General features: G+C 41.6%; 1 protein-coding gene across 1 annotated transcript in view; it reads right to left on the minus strand.

Moving 5' to 3' along the window:
- The window catches only part of LOC121657817 (A disintegrin and metalloproteinase with thrombospondin motifs 2-like), a 177,625-nt gene that overhangs the window by 70,211 nt on the left and 90,852 nt on the right, over nucleotides 1-16,562 (minus strand). The window lies entirely within an intron of this gene.

Genomic DNA, 16,562 nt, shown 5'->3' on the forward strand with positions numbered 1-16,562 from the left:
GTGCTCCTTGGCAGGCAACAGACAACTCTTCTATAGGGACAAATCAGAGTTACCTCAAAATAAAAGCCTTTCAAGAATTAGGTAGCAAGGAATTTATCTCCTGAATTAAAGAAATCATCTTTGTGCAAATAAGGCTCAAAGTGGTCAGCAACTGCATTTGTATTCCCTTTGCAGAATGCTATAAAATTGCTTTAATAGTAATGACTGCTCTGGTCTTACTACAGAGAATGAAATCAGACTTTGAAAAGCAAATGCATAATGCCCAGTAAGAAGGGCTGAGAAACCTCTTTATATATATATATATATATATACACACACATATGTATAGATATACTTACATGTAATAATTGCTAAAATAAGAGAACTGTGTATTTTAACAAGGTACAAAGGTGGCTGGAGGGTTGAGGGATGAACAACACTCTTGATAGCTTCCTATTAGAAATGTTTTTAAATTAAGTCAAACATTAGAAAACTATCAGAAACAACAGAAAATTGAGATATTAAAGGTTTTTTTAACTCAATTAAATTCTCTTTAAATGGTTTTAACCCAAATGAAAGCTAAGAGGACTAAACAAGTCAATGGATGCTAGAGAAAGAGTGGATGCTGTTAAGGGTAAAAGTAGACAGCTGTTCCAAAGCTCCAAGTAGTTTCTGCCTCTGGAACTGGAACAGTATTTAAAGACCATTTAGCCTCTAGCCTGTTACTTTTGCAAAGTAACAAATGGAAATGTTAAAGCCAACACCAAAAAAACCCTCTTTCAAATTGCCTTAAAAAGCAGTTGCTAAAGTAACCAAGAAGTTAACTGAGAGCAGTGCTGACATACATGGTAAAGGCTTCCAGTAATTAACACATTCTCTCTAAAACTGTTAAAAACAGAGTCACTCCAGATCTGAGTTCCTGCAATGACTTACAAGTTTTATCCAAATACTGGACTTGATTAGTTGAATTCTATCATGTTTCCACATGTTAAGAACTGGCTAACCAAGCCACTCCTACTTTACCTGATTCTAAAAATACCTGTGATCAGTTGAACAACAATCACAGGGAGAAAACAGAAGTACAAAAACCTTCCACAAATCATCGGCTGCAGCACCAGAGTTTATGTTCCATTTTGGGAATCAAGAGGTAAAAAGTTGTCGATATTAATCTTCTTTATTCTTCCAAAAACCTAAATGTTTAGGTAATAGATCATACAAACTCTGATATTAATTATTAATGCATCCTGTGCTAACAGAAGTAGTAATGTGGTTCCCTTATCTGAAGTCAGATCAGACTCCATCCACTTTCAGTTCTTGCTGAGCAAAAGAGTATTATTTCTTCAATGTTTCAACATAACAATTCTTCATATTTTCCCATTATCCTAAAAAGAAAAGTCTGCAAAGATAAACAGCAAAGTTAACAGTAACTGAACTTACTTTAAAGGAATGAAGTGACATTTGTAGCAAAGGGGAAGCAAGGCTGGAGGGAAAAGTAATATTTTTTGGCAGCTGAAGAAGGCACATGTTGGATGTCAGGGTCTGTCTCTTCAACAGATTGTTGTTCCCAAAGAGCAGCTTCCTACCTGTCTCCTCAGCAACATAAGTACCACAAATATTTCAGTCTCCTTCAGTTCATCCATTGTACCTGTTCAACCAGATCTGAGACCATAAATCAGTGCTGAAAAGGAATGTTTTTGAAAGTCATACAAAACAGCATTTACTTGTCCAACAACAGCGCTACTCAGTTATGAAATAAGACATGAAAGTACCACAGTCAATAAAGACTCCTCTTTGCTGTGGTGCCCTGGAAGCCCCCATGAGTCCTCAACAATTACTTTGGACCTGCAGGACTCGGAATGCTCCAGCACAGTGTGGGAGCTGGACATGTATTTATTGAAGCTGACACTAATCAATACCCATCACTTTCTCACTGGTTTCAACTTTATTAGAAAAATGATATCAGCAGCTACTACTGTCCCAGTGAGCCTCAGAAGAAAGCTGAGGGTTGATGGCATCCAGGTGCTCTCATTGCCTGGTTCTCCAGTCAAGTGAGCTCCAGGCTGCCTTTTTAGTGCAAAGCTTTCCATTCAACCTTTCCTACATTTCTCTTAGGATCAGAGAATTTTAATGTATTACTTTTTCGCTCTTTCCAATCTATTTCTGGCTTATCTTCTCTAAAATTTCTGAAGCATTCGGAAAGGTTTCTTACATTCTGGTTTGAGTCCAAGGTGCCTTGGTCTCAAATACTGCAGTGCAGCTGGGCAACTCTTATATTTTGCTGAATAACTGGTTCACCAAAAACAAAGTTGTGATTGTTTTGAAATTATTTTCAAATCAAATCACAGGGGATTTTTAGTGATTAAAAATAAATTAAATAATGTAATAATAACTCACATTTCATTTTGGTGAACATATATGCCGCAATAGGAAAGTGCCCAACCAGCTCAGGCTACAGCAGAGAGGAGGACATAGAATCATAGAATAGTTTGGGATGCAAAGGACTTTTAAAGGCCACCTATTTCAGCCCCCCTGCAATGAGCAGAGGCATCATCAAGTTGTTCAAAACCTCATCCAGACTGGCCTTGAGTTGTTTCTCTGGGCACACTCAACCTTGCCAGCATAGGGGTGCTCATCTCCCAGTGACAGGAGCCAGCTCTGTCTTGTGGGACTCCAAGCATGGCAAAGTTTGTCCATGCCTTAGGTCTTGAAGGTATAATGGGATTTAAAGCAGTTAGTTCACAGAAAGAAAGAAAGGGCTGCACCTTGCCAAAGAATTGGAACCTCTGGGAATTTGACACAACCAGGAATATGAGGGAGATCCCACCTGAGAGCTTGATTTTTTTGCAGAGACTGCCTCACTTTAAGCTTTGAGATTTTAGTCTTGACCTTGACTTCTTGACCAGTTGAATGGGAGATTGTTCTCTGACTTTAGCAATGGTTCTTAGCCGGGCTAAAAATCAGAAAATACAGATTCTGAGCAACCAGCTTGTTGAGGGAGGGGAGAGGGGGGAACCCACACCAAACAAACCCAACCTCAATGAAAAAATTACAATATGAAAAGAGGGGAAGCAAAGCAGCTTGTGAAGGGAAAAACCTTTTAAAGGTTTTTTCTTCTTTTTTCCTTGCAAAGCGAGAGTGTCGAACTGTGGTATGAAATTAGTGCAGCAACCACTGCCCATTGCATGAGTTTCAGCCATCTCTTCTGACCAAAGGTGGGCTCCACAGTGAGGTTTTTATGTTTGGGAGAACTAAATATTTTTTGGCAATTCCACTAAAATTATGTTTTAAAAATTCATCTGGAAAGCCAAGCAATGCTGTGGGAGACAAAAGAGAACACCAGTATTTGGATCACCTAAAGTACAAGGAAAGTCAGCAAAGAACAAAATGTCTGAAGCATTAACCTGCCAGGATTATATCTTAACATCACAAATTTCAGATGCATTTGAAGTCTCACAACAGAGAAACTAAGGCAACCGACTGAACTTCCTGGTGAAAAGATTTTTAAAAACCCAAAACCTATAGAGTACAGCATGTGGTCTTGCCTATATGTCCCAAATTCACCCAGGGAAACGAACTCGTCTTGCAGAAACCCTCAGCTGCCATTAGTCAGGGGAAAGAGAGAGTGGAAAAAAAAAGTACCTTCTCATCCAGCTGCAAAGGCAGCTCCTGTCTGTTTGTTTCCCAGCCTTCCAGGCCTGTATCTAGTTCAATCCAGACATTACTTACAGCTATCAACCTCAGCAAGGCCAAAACATGCCCAAGGGCCTGTGGGCAACATCCTGCCCCGCTGATATCAGCACCTTAATTTTAACAGGGACATGTTTCCACCTTCTCTCTCCTTGCAACTCAGAATAACCTCTAGAAAACCAACCCCCTTCCCCAAAGACAAGTCATGGCAAAACCCCAACAGGTTCTGTAGATAATTATCTGAGCAAGGAAAGGTTCATGCCAAAAAGCATGTGTGAGAGGGAAGAAGGGTTGTTTAGGTTTGGAAAGAAGATTACTTTGTTTGGCAGATACTTGTAGAGTATGACCATGGAGCCAGAGGGCTTTGGGAAGAGGCATTTTAATGTGCTTTCAAGTGTTGGACCACTGATGGAAACACTGGTGAAGAACTGCAAGAAGAGAGGCTGACAGGGCCAAACGGAGCCATTTCATGTATGTGGGACCACCACAGCTCAGCTGGCACCAGCACAGCCTTCTTCCTACCCCTGCCTTCCTGACACACGTTATCTTGGAGTAATGCCCATGTGAGTAATACCAGCTCTCAGCTTTTGAAGTTTCCCCAGACTTACGGATGCATGGGAAAGAAAGAGGCCAAGACAAGAGTAGAGATCCCAGGAGCTTCCCCGTTCTTCCCCTTGGCAGCTTGGGAGGAAAGGGAAAGAGGCTGGAAAGACACATCCAGGGACTAAACTTGTACCAGGGCAGGTAACGCAGGGCCAGAACTTGCACCAGGCTCTGAACGGCTGCACTGGCACCACAGCATGTGGCTGCTGCTACAGCTCCTGCCAGATCTGCTCTGACTGGAAATCCTGCAGGGCAGGGGGTGTCCCTCATCAGTGCTGGTGTTTCCAGCCCAGGCTGGGCGTTCTGTATGACCATCACGTAAAGCAGCTGATAGCAACAAGCCATTTCCTCCCTGGAGCCAAATGCTTTCCAAAACTTCTGTAAATCTCTTAACATGAAGCTACCACAGCTCCATAATTATGGGTGTAGCAGAAGGAGTAGACAAGCTGAATTAGGCTTCCGATTGCATGTCTAATTTATGTACAACTGCAGCAATTATAGGTGCAAATTAAATAACTGGGCAGAAAATGGGTTTTATTAGCCATAACTAAAACCCAATAAAACTCAGTAACTCGTGCACATCTCAGCACCGAATAAGCCTCTTTAGAATGTCAGTTGGAAATGTGAGAAAAGACCAGGATTTTCTATTTCCTACTCTGAACAAAAGAAAAAAGTATGTACTGTCAGAGTGCATGTCTTTCTTCCACAACAAAACAAACAGGAGACCTAATTGGCAATTTCAGGGCAACACATTGTTTTACAGACAGCAGTTCTATGCAGCCTTTAAACACATTATTTATACTCAGTCTTTCATGCCTGACATGGCTGAGAAGAGTCTCATCTAATAAAACCATATGCTAAATGCAATTCACCTTCACAAGAGGCCCGTTCTAACTGCCTGGCAGGTTGGGATTTAAAAGTTTAAACTCTAAGCTGAGGAACACTGTGCTTAACTTTGCAGCCCTTATGAGATTTGGGAAGTTAGGGGCTTCTTAACATCACATCAACTGGGTCCAGGGCTGTGAAAAGCCTCTCTGGATGTTTTAATGCTGAAACCACTCAAATCTTCTGTCATCCAGACTTAGCATGAGAGCTGTCATGTCTAAGGAGCCAGTGCTTACCTGTCAATTTGTTTAAAAGCAATAAAAAAACTGTTCCGATTAAATCAAGGTTAATCCTCCCGCACAGTTACACAATTCCCTGCTATGTGTGATTAAACCTACTCCATATATATACAACACAAATACCTGGATAAAAGTTTATATATACCACAGTGTGTCTGCACTGTCCGTTTACATCATTCCTTGTTTTGCAGGGGACAGGAGATTTTCCTGGCTGGATGCATGACACACATGGAAGTTTATCACTGGGAATGACCCTTGGCCTCAGTGCAGGAACCCAGGTGGGCTCCTGTACAGCCACCTATACACAGCAGGTCAGAGCAGCCTATGAATGCACAGCCAGGATCTCCACCTACAATAGAGATAATCCCCACACACATCCATCCTTCCCCATTCAGCTGTAGGCAGAAAGGCTCTGTTCTCCCAGGACACACATCCCCGCTGGGCTGGCATTGCCACGTCCCTTCCCCAGGGTGCTCTGGCAGCCACAGGCAGGGCCAGGAGGAGACACAAACACCCAGCTCCTGGCAGGGACAGGCAGCAGACACCAGTAGAGAGCAGGCAAAGTGCCACAGTCCCTGGGTCCCCTTGGCCCCAGGCTCCACTGAATGGTGGCTTCCACTGACAACTTCTTCTCCCACAGATACCCATGGACTCTCCACTTCCTCAGCTGTCCCACTCCATGATGGATTACTTCCAACACAACATCTTCCCCAGTGCACACAGCAATACAGGTGGCATTTAGCACAGAAGATTAGCAGGAAAATTGTTATTCCTATACCGCTTCCCAATGGACCTTGTCCCGAATTCAGTGTCCTACCAGTCATGAACCTCTCCTGCCAGGCTACAGCATGGACACTCATTCTGGATGCAGAAACCTCCTTCAAAATTTAAATATACCATAAGCACTGACTTCCCCTTATCTCTTGTGGCAGTTATATCCTCAAACAACTCCAGCAAATTACTTTAACATGACTTCCCTTGCCTGAATGTCTGCCAGGTAGTCTTAATTAAACTGTGCATTCCCACATATACTCTCCACAACACCCTAAGGGAAGTTTCCAAGATTTCTTCATTTTGTGTATTCCCTTGAATCATCTATCATTAAACAGCAATAATGATAAGCAAAATGAAAAAGACAAGAATAGTTTTGTATCTGCAGAAAGATAATGCACAAAAAATAACTAACTAGAAATCAGTTATTAGACGGGTGGCTCTCCTGAACACAGACCCTGAGATGCTGAGCACTTCCCTACAGCTACTGAAGTATAAAGTTTTCAAACCTCATGGTGGTGAACATGGAGTAAAATCCATGATCAGGTTCAGAGCAGGTCTTACCTTAAGAAGGATAATCTAAATTGCTAAAAGAGAAAAAGGACCAGAAATACTGATTTTTCTTATAATTCAAATAGGAGAAGCATTTACATGGAATCATCTTCAGCTTTCCTAACCAAGAGATTACTATCAAAGGCATTATCATTTGATAATTAATTTTTATGCTGCAGTTCTAGATGCAGATGTTACAGATTCCATTAAAAGCTTTAAAAACTTTAACTCTCAGTGAGCCCACTGCTCTCCCCAATCTGGTCCTTCCTCTTAAATCAACGTTAGATCTACAGGAGCATCCTGAGGCCACTGACTGCAAACAGCTCTGCAGCAGAGCAGAGGGCAAGCAGGGCTCAGCACAGCCAGCCTTGGCACTCCAAGCAAACACATTCTCTTCGAGGTGAACTGCTCTGGAAATGGTGATTTCATAACATAGGGAACAGCCAAAGGACAGAGAACGAACCACACTCTCCAAACCTCCAGGTGACAGTCACATCAATGGGGCTATAACACAACAGGAGCAGCATCCTGGGTCCCAGGAGCCTATGACAGAGTTTATGACATCCAGAGAAGGTGAGTAAGGTAAGGTTAGGCACAGGTTTACTAATTCCATTGAGAAAAAAAAACAGTTTAAGGAGATTTAGGATTTACACTTATCCCATGCCTGATTTAAAAATATTTTAAGTTATCATGCATTTTTTCTAGATGTATTTTGTAGCTGACCCATTTCTCTTCATAATTAATTGTGATTTTGTTTTACTACAGGATCAAGATACATGTGGAAAAATGACCTGGGTTGCATCTGGACTGACATAACAAGGTTACCTAAATTCTGGGTACAAACCTCTGTTGCTGATGAGTGGAGGAGGAGAGAAATCACCTTGATTTTGTGACCCAGGCTTGACTTCATATAGGTCAGCACTCAAACAAATGCTCTATTTCCAACAGCACAATGAAATCTGGCAGCATTTCACAGCAATGCATATGGAAGTCCACCATGTCATCTCTGCAAAGTCATCTTTCAGAAGAGAAGTGCACCCACAGCTGCACCACGCCATCAAAAATTCCTCCACTGCAACCTAGACCAGGTTGTGTCGGGCACATAAAAACACAGCTGGGATTTTACAGTAGTAGCTGAATAGTAAAAAAAATCCCAAACAAAAGAACCTCCAACAACCTTTTAATTAAAACCAGTAACTCAAGAAACTACCTGCTCCTACACCTGCTGCTGATGGTCAGCTGGTTGGGGACACTGATTTGAGGCAGAGGGTTAGAATGTTGGGAAAGAAGATGAAGCAAATGATGGAAAAATGGGAGGAGGAGAGTTACACACATAGGCAAACTTTGCCTCCTTAAAATAGAGTAAAAAAGCAGGGGATATGGAGCAAAGGATCTAACAAGAGGATAGTTACAGTCATTCACAGCGGTCTAGAGAACAGGAAACTCTATGTGAGATAAATGAATTATACCACAGGAAATACACGGGTACATCCATTTCGGATTTGGACCTTGTATGTGCAACTGGTGTGAAACCACAGACAAGACTTGCTATTGACACCCGTGGTTTGTGGGCAGTGCTTCCAGTACAGGGGCAGGATGCAGACTCACTGCAGCCAGCAGACCTGCTGGGATCGTCTGGCTAGGAGACATCAGTTTCCTACATTGCATACAGTGCATCTGTGTTAAAAATTAATGAAGATTCGGGTACAGCTATCAATAGAGATGGACAAAAGTGAATACTATGTGCAAGAGGTCTCTGTGCAGCTGAGGAGAAGAGTCACTTTCAGGCTTGCAGGCAGAACACCACACACAGGTACTTTGCTAGTGCAGCATCCCCAAGAGTCAGCACATCACCAGATGCCATCGATCCGTGCCAGGTTATGCAAGGTCTAGAGCACGCTGCCTACAGAAGCTTGCCAAAGTAGAGATCCTTTTAGTACTTAACTTCAGATTTTGTTAAGATTCATTTAATCTGCCTCCTTAAAGTACATTTACAAAAGCAAAAATGATCAATAACTCCACCATTAAATTGCATTACTTTGCATAAGTAATTTGGGGCAATACATTAAGTAAATGAATGAATAATCCTTGAAATCTACATTCAGTAGGACAACAGCTTTAATAGCAAACCTCTGCTGGAAGGAAAACCAGCTATTCCGATGACTAAATCTGTGAGGCAACTTAGGAAAACCAAAAAACAATCAGTTTCATATTGGAAGCAAGTGGATTAACTTTAACAGACACCAGCATAGAAATTTATAGTTATTACAATTTTTTTGACAACATAAATCTCCAATTTCAGCAGCCAGAGTAGGTGAAGCTTTAAGAACAAAGAGCTCATTGATTCAATATGTCTGTGTAGTTTAATTCTGAGAAATCAATCATCATGCATTTCCTCCAACACTTTTTTCTGTAGCATCCTCCTAAACAATTTATTGTTATTGCTTATTGCTAAAATAGAAACGGTGATTCCACCACTCACAGCCCTAGTAAATCATTGTTTAATGCTGCATGGCTGCCCTGCTTATATAAAGGGATAGCTCTGTTTATTATGAAAAAGAAATGTTATTAAATGTTTCTCAGTTGTGTTTATAGTTGGTGGCTATTATTTTAAGAAATCTGTTTTCTTTGACTGTATTTCCCTTGCCCCACCTATGTCGTGTCAAGCTCTTGGAATCACCTCTAAGGGAAAGGGTCACTTTTGGATTATGAAGTATCCCCAGGTAAAAGCCAGAAGCTATAAACATGAATTTTTCATTATATTAATTGTCCTAGTTTAACTATGCTACATGACTCTTCAAGATAACTGATACAGAATTTTAATTGTGTGTGAAATATTCGGTCTTCATAAGCCTCCTTCCTAACCTTTTTTATACTGGAGGGAGCTTCTGCCAACAAACACTGCCTCTTAGCTAATGCTCAGCTTTCTCTGTAATTCACTTTCCTGACCTTTTATTTTGACATTTTCACCTCATATATTAATTTCTGCCTGCACTGAATACTGCAGCATTATAATTACTTACATATAAACCTTTCATCACATCTTTCTTTGGATTTTGTTAGAAAATGCTGTATATCAAATAACAGCAAAATTCACGATAATCAGCTGGCCTTTCAGCAGAACAGGGAGATGGCAGCAGGAGGAGATGATACCACCTAAGAGCCTTTGTGCCTCCAAGGCTGGCTCAGAAGAGTCTTCTACTTTGAGACAGCAACATGGTGCACCCAAAAGAGAAGAACCAGCCTTTCCAGACTTCCCACGGGCCCTGTGGATGTGTCTTCAGCCTTGTCCTTGCTCAGATTTAGGGCAGCAATAAATTAAGCAGGACACGGAGCACCCTTCAAAGCATATTCCAGGAACCCCCACTACCTCATTCAACCTTCAGGCAAGCTTGAGGATTACCCTTCTCATCCTCCCTCCATTAATGGGTTTTACTGGTAATTTAAACCACATTTTCCTGTGAGCTTATTACCCATATCAAAAAAGAAAAAAAAAACCAAACACAAAACCTAGGCAGGTTTTTATTGCCTATTTCTATCTACGGCACATTCACACACCTTGCAAACAGGTGAGATGCAGTGGCACACCGAAGCAGTCACATTCCGTAAGTGTTTTTCTTGCCTGGTTTCCACACTAGAAACAAGGAAAAGTGCACAAGGCATGATTCAGGTGATCAGCTTTAGCAAGATGGTGTCCATTGGACCTGACACCTCCTAAATCCAGCCCAGTGACCCTCCTGAGGCTCTTCCACGGTAAAGATAGCACAGAGCAAACAGACCTTTGTGCCTCCCTGTAGGCACCACACGTCCCCGCCAGAGCCTGCCCTGCCTCGCCCCAGGAGAGGGGATCTGTCCAGCTGGCAACAGGCACAGGGTTCAGCAGCTGTTCTCCATGGTACTTGACTCTTCACGATCCAGATGTAATTCTCCAAACTGCCCGGGTGACTGCAATATTCCACAGTGACTTCCACACACCCTCGTGGATTTTAGCCCTTTTCTATCTTGCTGGCTTCTCTTCCCAGCACAGTGTTTCAAGCAGCATCTTTCCAGGGACAGGCCAGTGTTGGGATGACAATCCATGAGAAGCAAGAGCAGGATTTAATTTCTCAAAACCCCAGCCTAACTTTTTTCTACTTCTGTTCCATCAGATATCATAAAAAGTGTTTAAATTCATTCCCCAGCAGCTGCCTTCAGAAAGTCTCTTGGATGTGACTGCTTTAAATACAATTCCAGACTTTTTTAGGTTTTTAATCTTTTAGTTGCACTGAAGGAATTGTAGGACCTTCACAGCTGTCACAAATTTTTGATACGTAGACAGAAGAGATTTTCAAATAACGTGTGCAAGCAGCACAGATGTTCTTGCATTGTTCTTCCAGCTTCCATTCAGCCAAGGCCTTTAGTTCCGTTATTTACCATGGAGACCAGTGAAAAACTAATCCAAATATGTGGGTGAATTGAAGTAACCTTGTCAATAGTTCTGAGAAGTGGGTATGTGCTCAACTGAGTAAGAGAGACAGGAAAACATGCCAAAGCCATTTCAAACATCCTCCAGTGTGAGCTGCAGGCACACGAACTGTGCGTTGGTGGAAAATCTCCACAATTCTGCTATCCAGCCTTTTATTTTACTAGCTAATAAAGATATAACTCAAATGCTTGCAGACAGGAACAGCTGGGTATCCTTCATGTAGAGGTCTAAGTCATCTTCTAGTATCCTGAACATTAAACAGACCGAGAGTCTGGTGAGATACTTAATGTGCAAGATAAAACTGCACAACAGAGAAAAAGAAAGGTGCAACAGATTATGTGCGTGCTGCCATACATTAAATACATTTTCTGGAGTAGAAAAGCATTTAGGAGCAACACCACAGATGCTGTTGGACTGCTCAGTCTTTCCTATAAGTCATTTCATATTTCTCTTCCTTCCCCTTATCAAGGTCCTATCTCACAGCAGACAGTTTAGTGCTGGTTCAAACCTCAACTCCAAAATGTACAAGCATATTTTCAGCTCCAGAAAATAATGAGAGATTTCCCCACTAAGAGCACCACAGTTTCATCCTAATCTTTGCAAGATAACCAAAATGCAACTAAGAACATAAGCATTACTAAGCAGACATCATCTGTGCCAGAGATAATCGTGTCGCTGAGAGGACTGCGAGGTATTTATCCCATATTTTTGCTTTTCAAGACCACCAGAGCAGTGTTTTGTTAGTACACTTGGAGATATCATTAGCTCAACCAATGTGCTGCATCACTGGTCTCAAAATCAAAAGAGAAGTCAGCCCAAAACCCCAACCACAGTTTTTGCTTCCGACTTGCTAGGAAGAAGCAGAGAGCTCACAATCATTGTCCCACTATTTTTTAAATACCATTTCAAATCTCTCTAAGTAGATTATTTCAAAGCTTGATCCCAGCTCACCACAGAGTTATGCTCTTGTGGAACTCCTGGTAATGGGAAAAGAGCAGGCAACACAATGGCTATTAATCAGAGCACATTGTAGGAGAGAAGTCTGTGCCCATAAAAGCACAGCCAGGTCCCTTGGGCCTGTCCAGACACCAGCACTGCTATTTAATCACTGGAAGCTGGAGGAACATTCAGAATCCTGGAATGCAAGTTGGTAAATTGAACAAGTCAAGTTTCTTTCTTCTTTAACCCATTCCAAGGAATTTTCAGCAAAATTCTGAAACTCAGACAGTATGGATGCTTTATGCCCATCACAACCAAGAGTAAAGAAACTTTCCTAGGCTTGGGAAAGGGAGAATGAAATTAGTTGCATTGGGGTTTGCTGTGTGTGTTCAGTGAGTACCTGCACAGCCTGGGGGATATTTCAGATGGCTCCAGCCATCTTCATATGAAGGATACAGTACATCCTGTCTGAAGTTACAGAACTTAAATCACAAAGAATAGCATCCTGCCCTGAGTATATAGATGAACATAGATGCAAATCTTTTTTTTAACTTAAAATTTTAAGTTAAAAAAATAAAATAATTCATCCTTTATATTTTTGTGTCTTCACTTGCTAGGATTTCTCTGACTATAATCTCAATGTTGGATACACCTCATTTTTGTTACTCCTAATTTAGGGATAATTGCATCGTCTAAAATGTATCATCTTTTTAGATTATTCCCAATTGTAATTTCAATATACATACTCATTTTTGACAATATGATATTACCAATCAAAAATTACTCTGATTCTTTTCTATTAACGTTAGGAGTAACTGAAGGGAGTTAAATTGGTGTTAAGGAAAACAAAGGTTAAACTTATGTAACTTATAATGCAGAAAGATGCTGTCTGCGTGGCTAATGAGACACTATTTAAAACCAGGGATATATCCTGTGCTATCTCAAACCCACATATTAACTAAAAATTGGACCAGTAATAACATAAGCATTTTGTTTTATTTAGTGTAGGAATGGCCCCCAGTTAAGTGCACTAGCAGAGATTGTATTCTGCAGAGAGGGTAATGAGCCCTGGGAGAGGCACACACAGAGCCAGCACCATAAAGCAAAACTGTCTGCAAGAAAGTTTGTTAATCTCTGCTATGGGACATTTCCATTAAAACATGTGTCATAAAGCCACAGGTTCGTTCTGCCAAACCCAGGCAGCGAGACCGACCCATCAGCAGGCAGAGCCACAGAAGCCCTCAGTCTCTGTTTAATGGCCATTTCAACAAAACTTGCATTTACCCAAAGACCAACAGCAATTCATGTTCTGCATCATTTCCCAAGCCATATACTTGAATCCAAACCTGTGTGCCCACAAACTTTTCTTTATTTTGCTATACAAGCAGGGGATAAATTCTTCTGAAACCTGAATACTCATGTAGCAGTTAGAGCATTCCAAAAGCAACGGGGTTTTATGTTCATAATAATATTCAAAAACATCTTTAACACTGCCTTTACAGTAGGAGATCATATAAATTTAAGAGATTAAATTGAGATAAGCATAAACAAGACGGAAGAGAAGGCTAAAGCCACTTATTACAAACACACAAAAGAAAGATCACCACAACATCTCGAAATGAGGGATTGCTTTTCTTTCAGCAGACTCCAAAGGTCAGTCAATTTGAATGACTTTGGAAAAAAGGAACACGTTAAGTCTGAAGCTGAAAATCCACTGCAGAGAACGTCTAGACAGCAAGTCTTGAATCTCACTCCTAAATCAACTGAGCTGCAGCTCAGCTGTCCCTGCCACGTTGTCATGCTGGGTGAGAGAAAAGTCTTGGTGAGGAGCAGTCCCCAAAACCAGAAAGGTGAGCTCTGAGGGCCTGGGATGCTGCCCTGAGGGCAGGGAACAGCCCATCCCACCCTGCACAGAGATGTGCTATGTGAATGGTACCAGATCAGGTGGGTTTTTAAGGAGTCAGTAAAGTTCTGCCTGAGCTTCCAGGTGGATTTAACAACCACATCTGCAGCAGCAGCACTGGGAGCAGGAGCAGCAGCCAAATTTTTAATCTACAGATCTCAAAACACTTACAAAAGAGACTTTTATTGTTACACCATGGTACAGAGAGGGAAAATGCAGCTCTGGAAAGGGAGGTGACGGATGGAGAGCAGACATCCCAGACCAGTGCCACCACAACAAACCTGCACCGTTTGCTCTCTGGAGACGCCCACCAGCTACTCTGCACCTTTAATAACAGCAAATCTTCCAAGTCTTTTTCTTTTCAAGAATACTCTGACCACAGGCATAAGAAAACTCAACATCATCAGAATTTTATTGTCTGTTTTTCCCCACAGAAAAGAATATAAAACTCTTTTTACTAATTTCTGATTCCACTGTCTGTGTGGATCTCCTTCAAAGACCCAGCTACAACATTGGGTTGTGTTTTGTACACCAGAGGGTAAAAGCTGTAAATTGGTTCACTTTGGGTGCTGTCTTCTTCAAAGGTAATTTATCAGACCCAGCTCACTGTGAGGAATATTACACAGGGGAGGAAGAGTGATAAATGCCATTAATGACTGGCCTGAGAACACGCAGGATGGAGCAGCAGGATAATGAATAGTAGGGGACTCCTACCTCCTGGTCATGGCTGCAGATCATTAGACAAAGATATTGTTTCATGCTACAACAGGTTCAGACACGCTCCATTCTTTTGTTTAATCCATGGAAACTAGATTTAGCTGAGAAACAGATATTCAGTAATTAAAAAATAACAGAGAAACTTCCTTTTTTCTGCTTTCCTTTTTTTTTAATGTCTCCCTTTCATCCATTCCTTTGTGTGTTCTTCCTCCTCCACCACACCAAACATCCTTTTTTGTTGTTTTTGGGTTTTATTTTCCCCAGAGAAAGAAAGAAGTCATACCATCATGACTGTGCCTTAATCTTTGCCAGTCCTTGGTCAGACTCTCTCTGATTTCAGAAAAGATCCCGGAGCTAATAAACAATTAAACCACAGAGGAAAGCCACCTGGAAGATGTATTGCAGAAAGAATTAAACAGCAATTTTTTAAACTTTTTTTTGGGGGGGGCTTAACAGCCAGAAATTGCAAAAATCTTCAGAGCAGTCTGAAGGCTTTGGGATTCATGGGGTGAGACTTAGGAATTTGGTAGCAACTGCATGGAAATATCAGTAATTTCATGTAGCCATTCCAGTGAGGAGAAAAATAAAGTCTTGAAGAATAAATGGGGAGAGAAAGAAACTAAGGGGTGGTGCAAAAATGGAAATGTCAGAGAATGTCGCAAGCAGAGGGTAGGTATGGGAATAACAGATCCAGAGCAAATCTGCTGGAGATGTTAAGAGCTGGCAAAAGATCAAAGTGATAAGAAGCAGGAATGGAAATAACCTTTAATTCTGTGCCTATAAGAGGATGTCAAGAAAACATTGCAGCAAAGGCCAGCCAAGGTAACATGGAAAGGGGCCTAGTCATGCGCTGGGAGCTCTGCTCATCTCGGTCCAAACCTACGGCTTTTGTCCCACTTTAAAAGCATTCTGCTAAAAACATAGCGCAGAGAAGCTCTGAAACAAAGCTGAAATACTTCAGGGGTATTTAGTAAACCAAGCCTACAACTGCAGTTTTGTAGCTCTTCAGACATCCCAGCTCTGCAAAAACGCATTTTCGCTCCTCCTCTTCCAGATGAACCAATCCCACTGCCCATAAGTGCCATTTGTGGCACCATGTTTAATTAGGTGACAGAGCAGAGACAAAAATGACCAAATGGGCCTTTGCTCCCAGCACTCTGTTCCCCTTCTGGAGACATCTGGATATCCACTGTACCCTGCCCTGAATGACTACTCTGGGCTTACTAAGAAGAGAAGTAATGAACAGATGTCTTCTCATTGGAAATCTCATCATTATTGCTTTGCTCCAGAGCAGGTACAACCCACCCAGCTGCTCCTAGTGCAGATCCTACAGCCCAAATCCCCTTCTTGGAGGACACACAAGCTCAGCCAAACCCTTATCTACTTGCCTTCAAAGCTCTGCTGGAGCACTCTCTAAACTTAAGATTTTCCTGAACTGAGAAGAGTGTGTGGAGCGGACATAATTTAATCCCTGATCCAAACATGTTTTTGTTTTTTGAACAGCTGTTTATACCTTCCTCATCCTCATCCCAAAGTGCCAAAACACTGCCAGGAAAGGGTTGAGGATATTACAGCTTGTTCCCAATCTAGAAACACCAGAGAAGTCTTAACTTTACCAGAGTAACAAAACCAGTTTTGCAAGACTTGAGATGCTTAAAAAACTTGGCTAAAACCTGGAGAACTGCTCAGCTCTTGAGCAGTATCCGAATTGAACCACAGGGAAAAACTGAGGTTCGTTCATCACTAATTAAGGGCTTAACTGACATTACCAATGCTTAGCATATGTTCCTCCCTATTAGCTTCCAAGAACAACAACAGGCAT

This window comes from Corvus kubaryi, unplaced genomic scaffold (genome assembly GCF_017639235.1).
Source record: "Corvus kubaryi isolate FWS band 111438036 unplaced genomic scaffold, C.kubaryi_AGA036_p1.0 split1-37374, whole genome shotgun sequence".
In the NCBI taxonomy this organism is placed as follows: domain Eukaryota; kingdom Metazoa; phylum Chordata; class Aves; order Passeriformes; family Corvidae; genus Corvus; species Corvus kubaryi.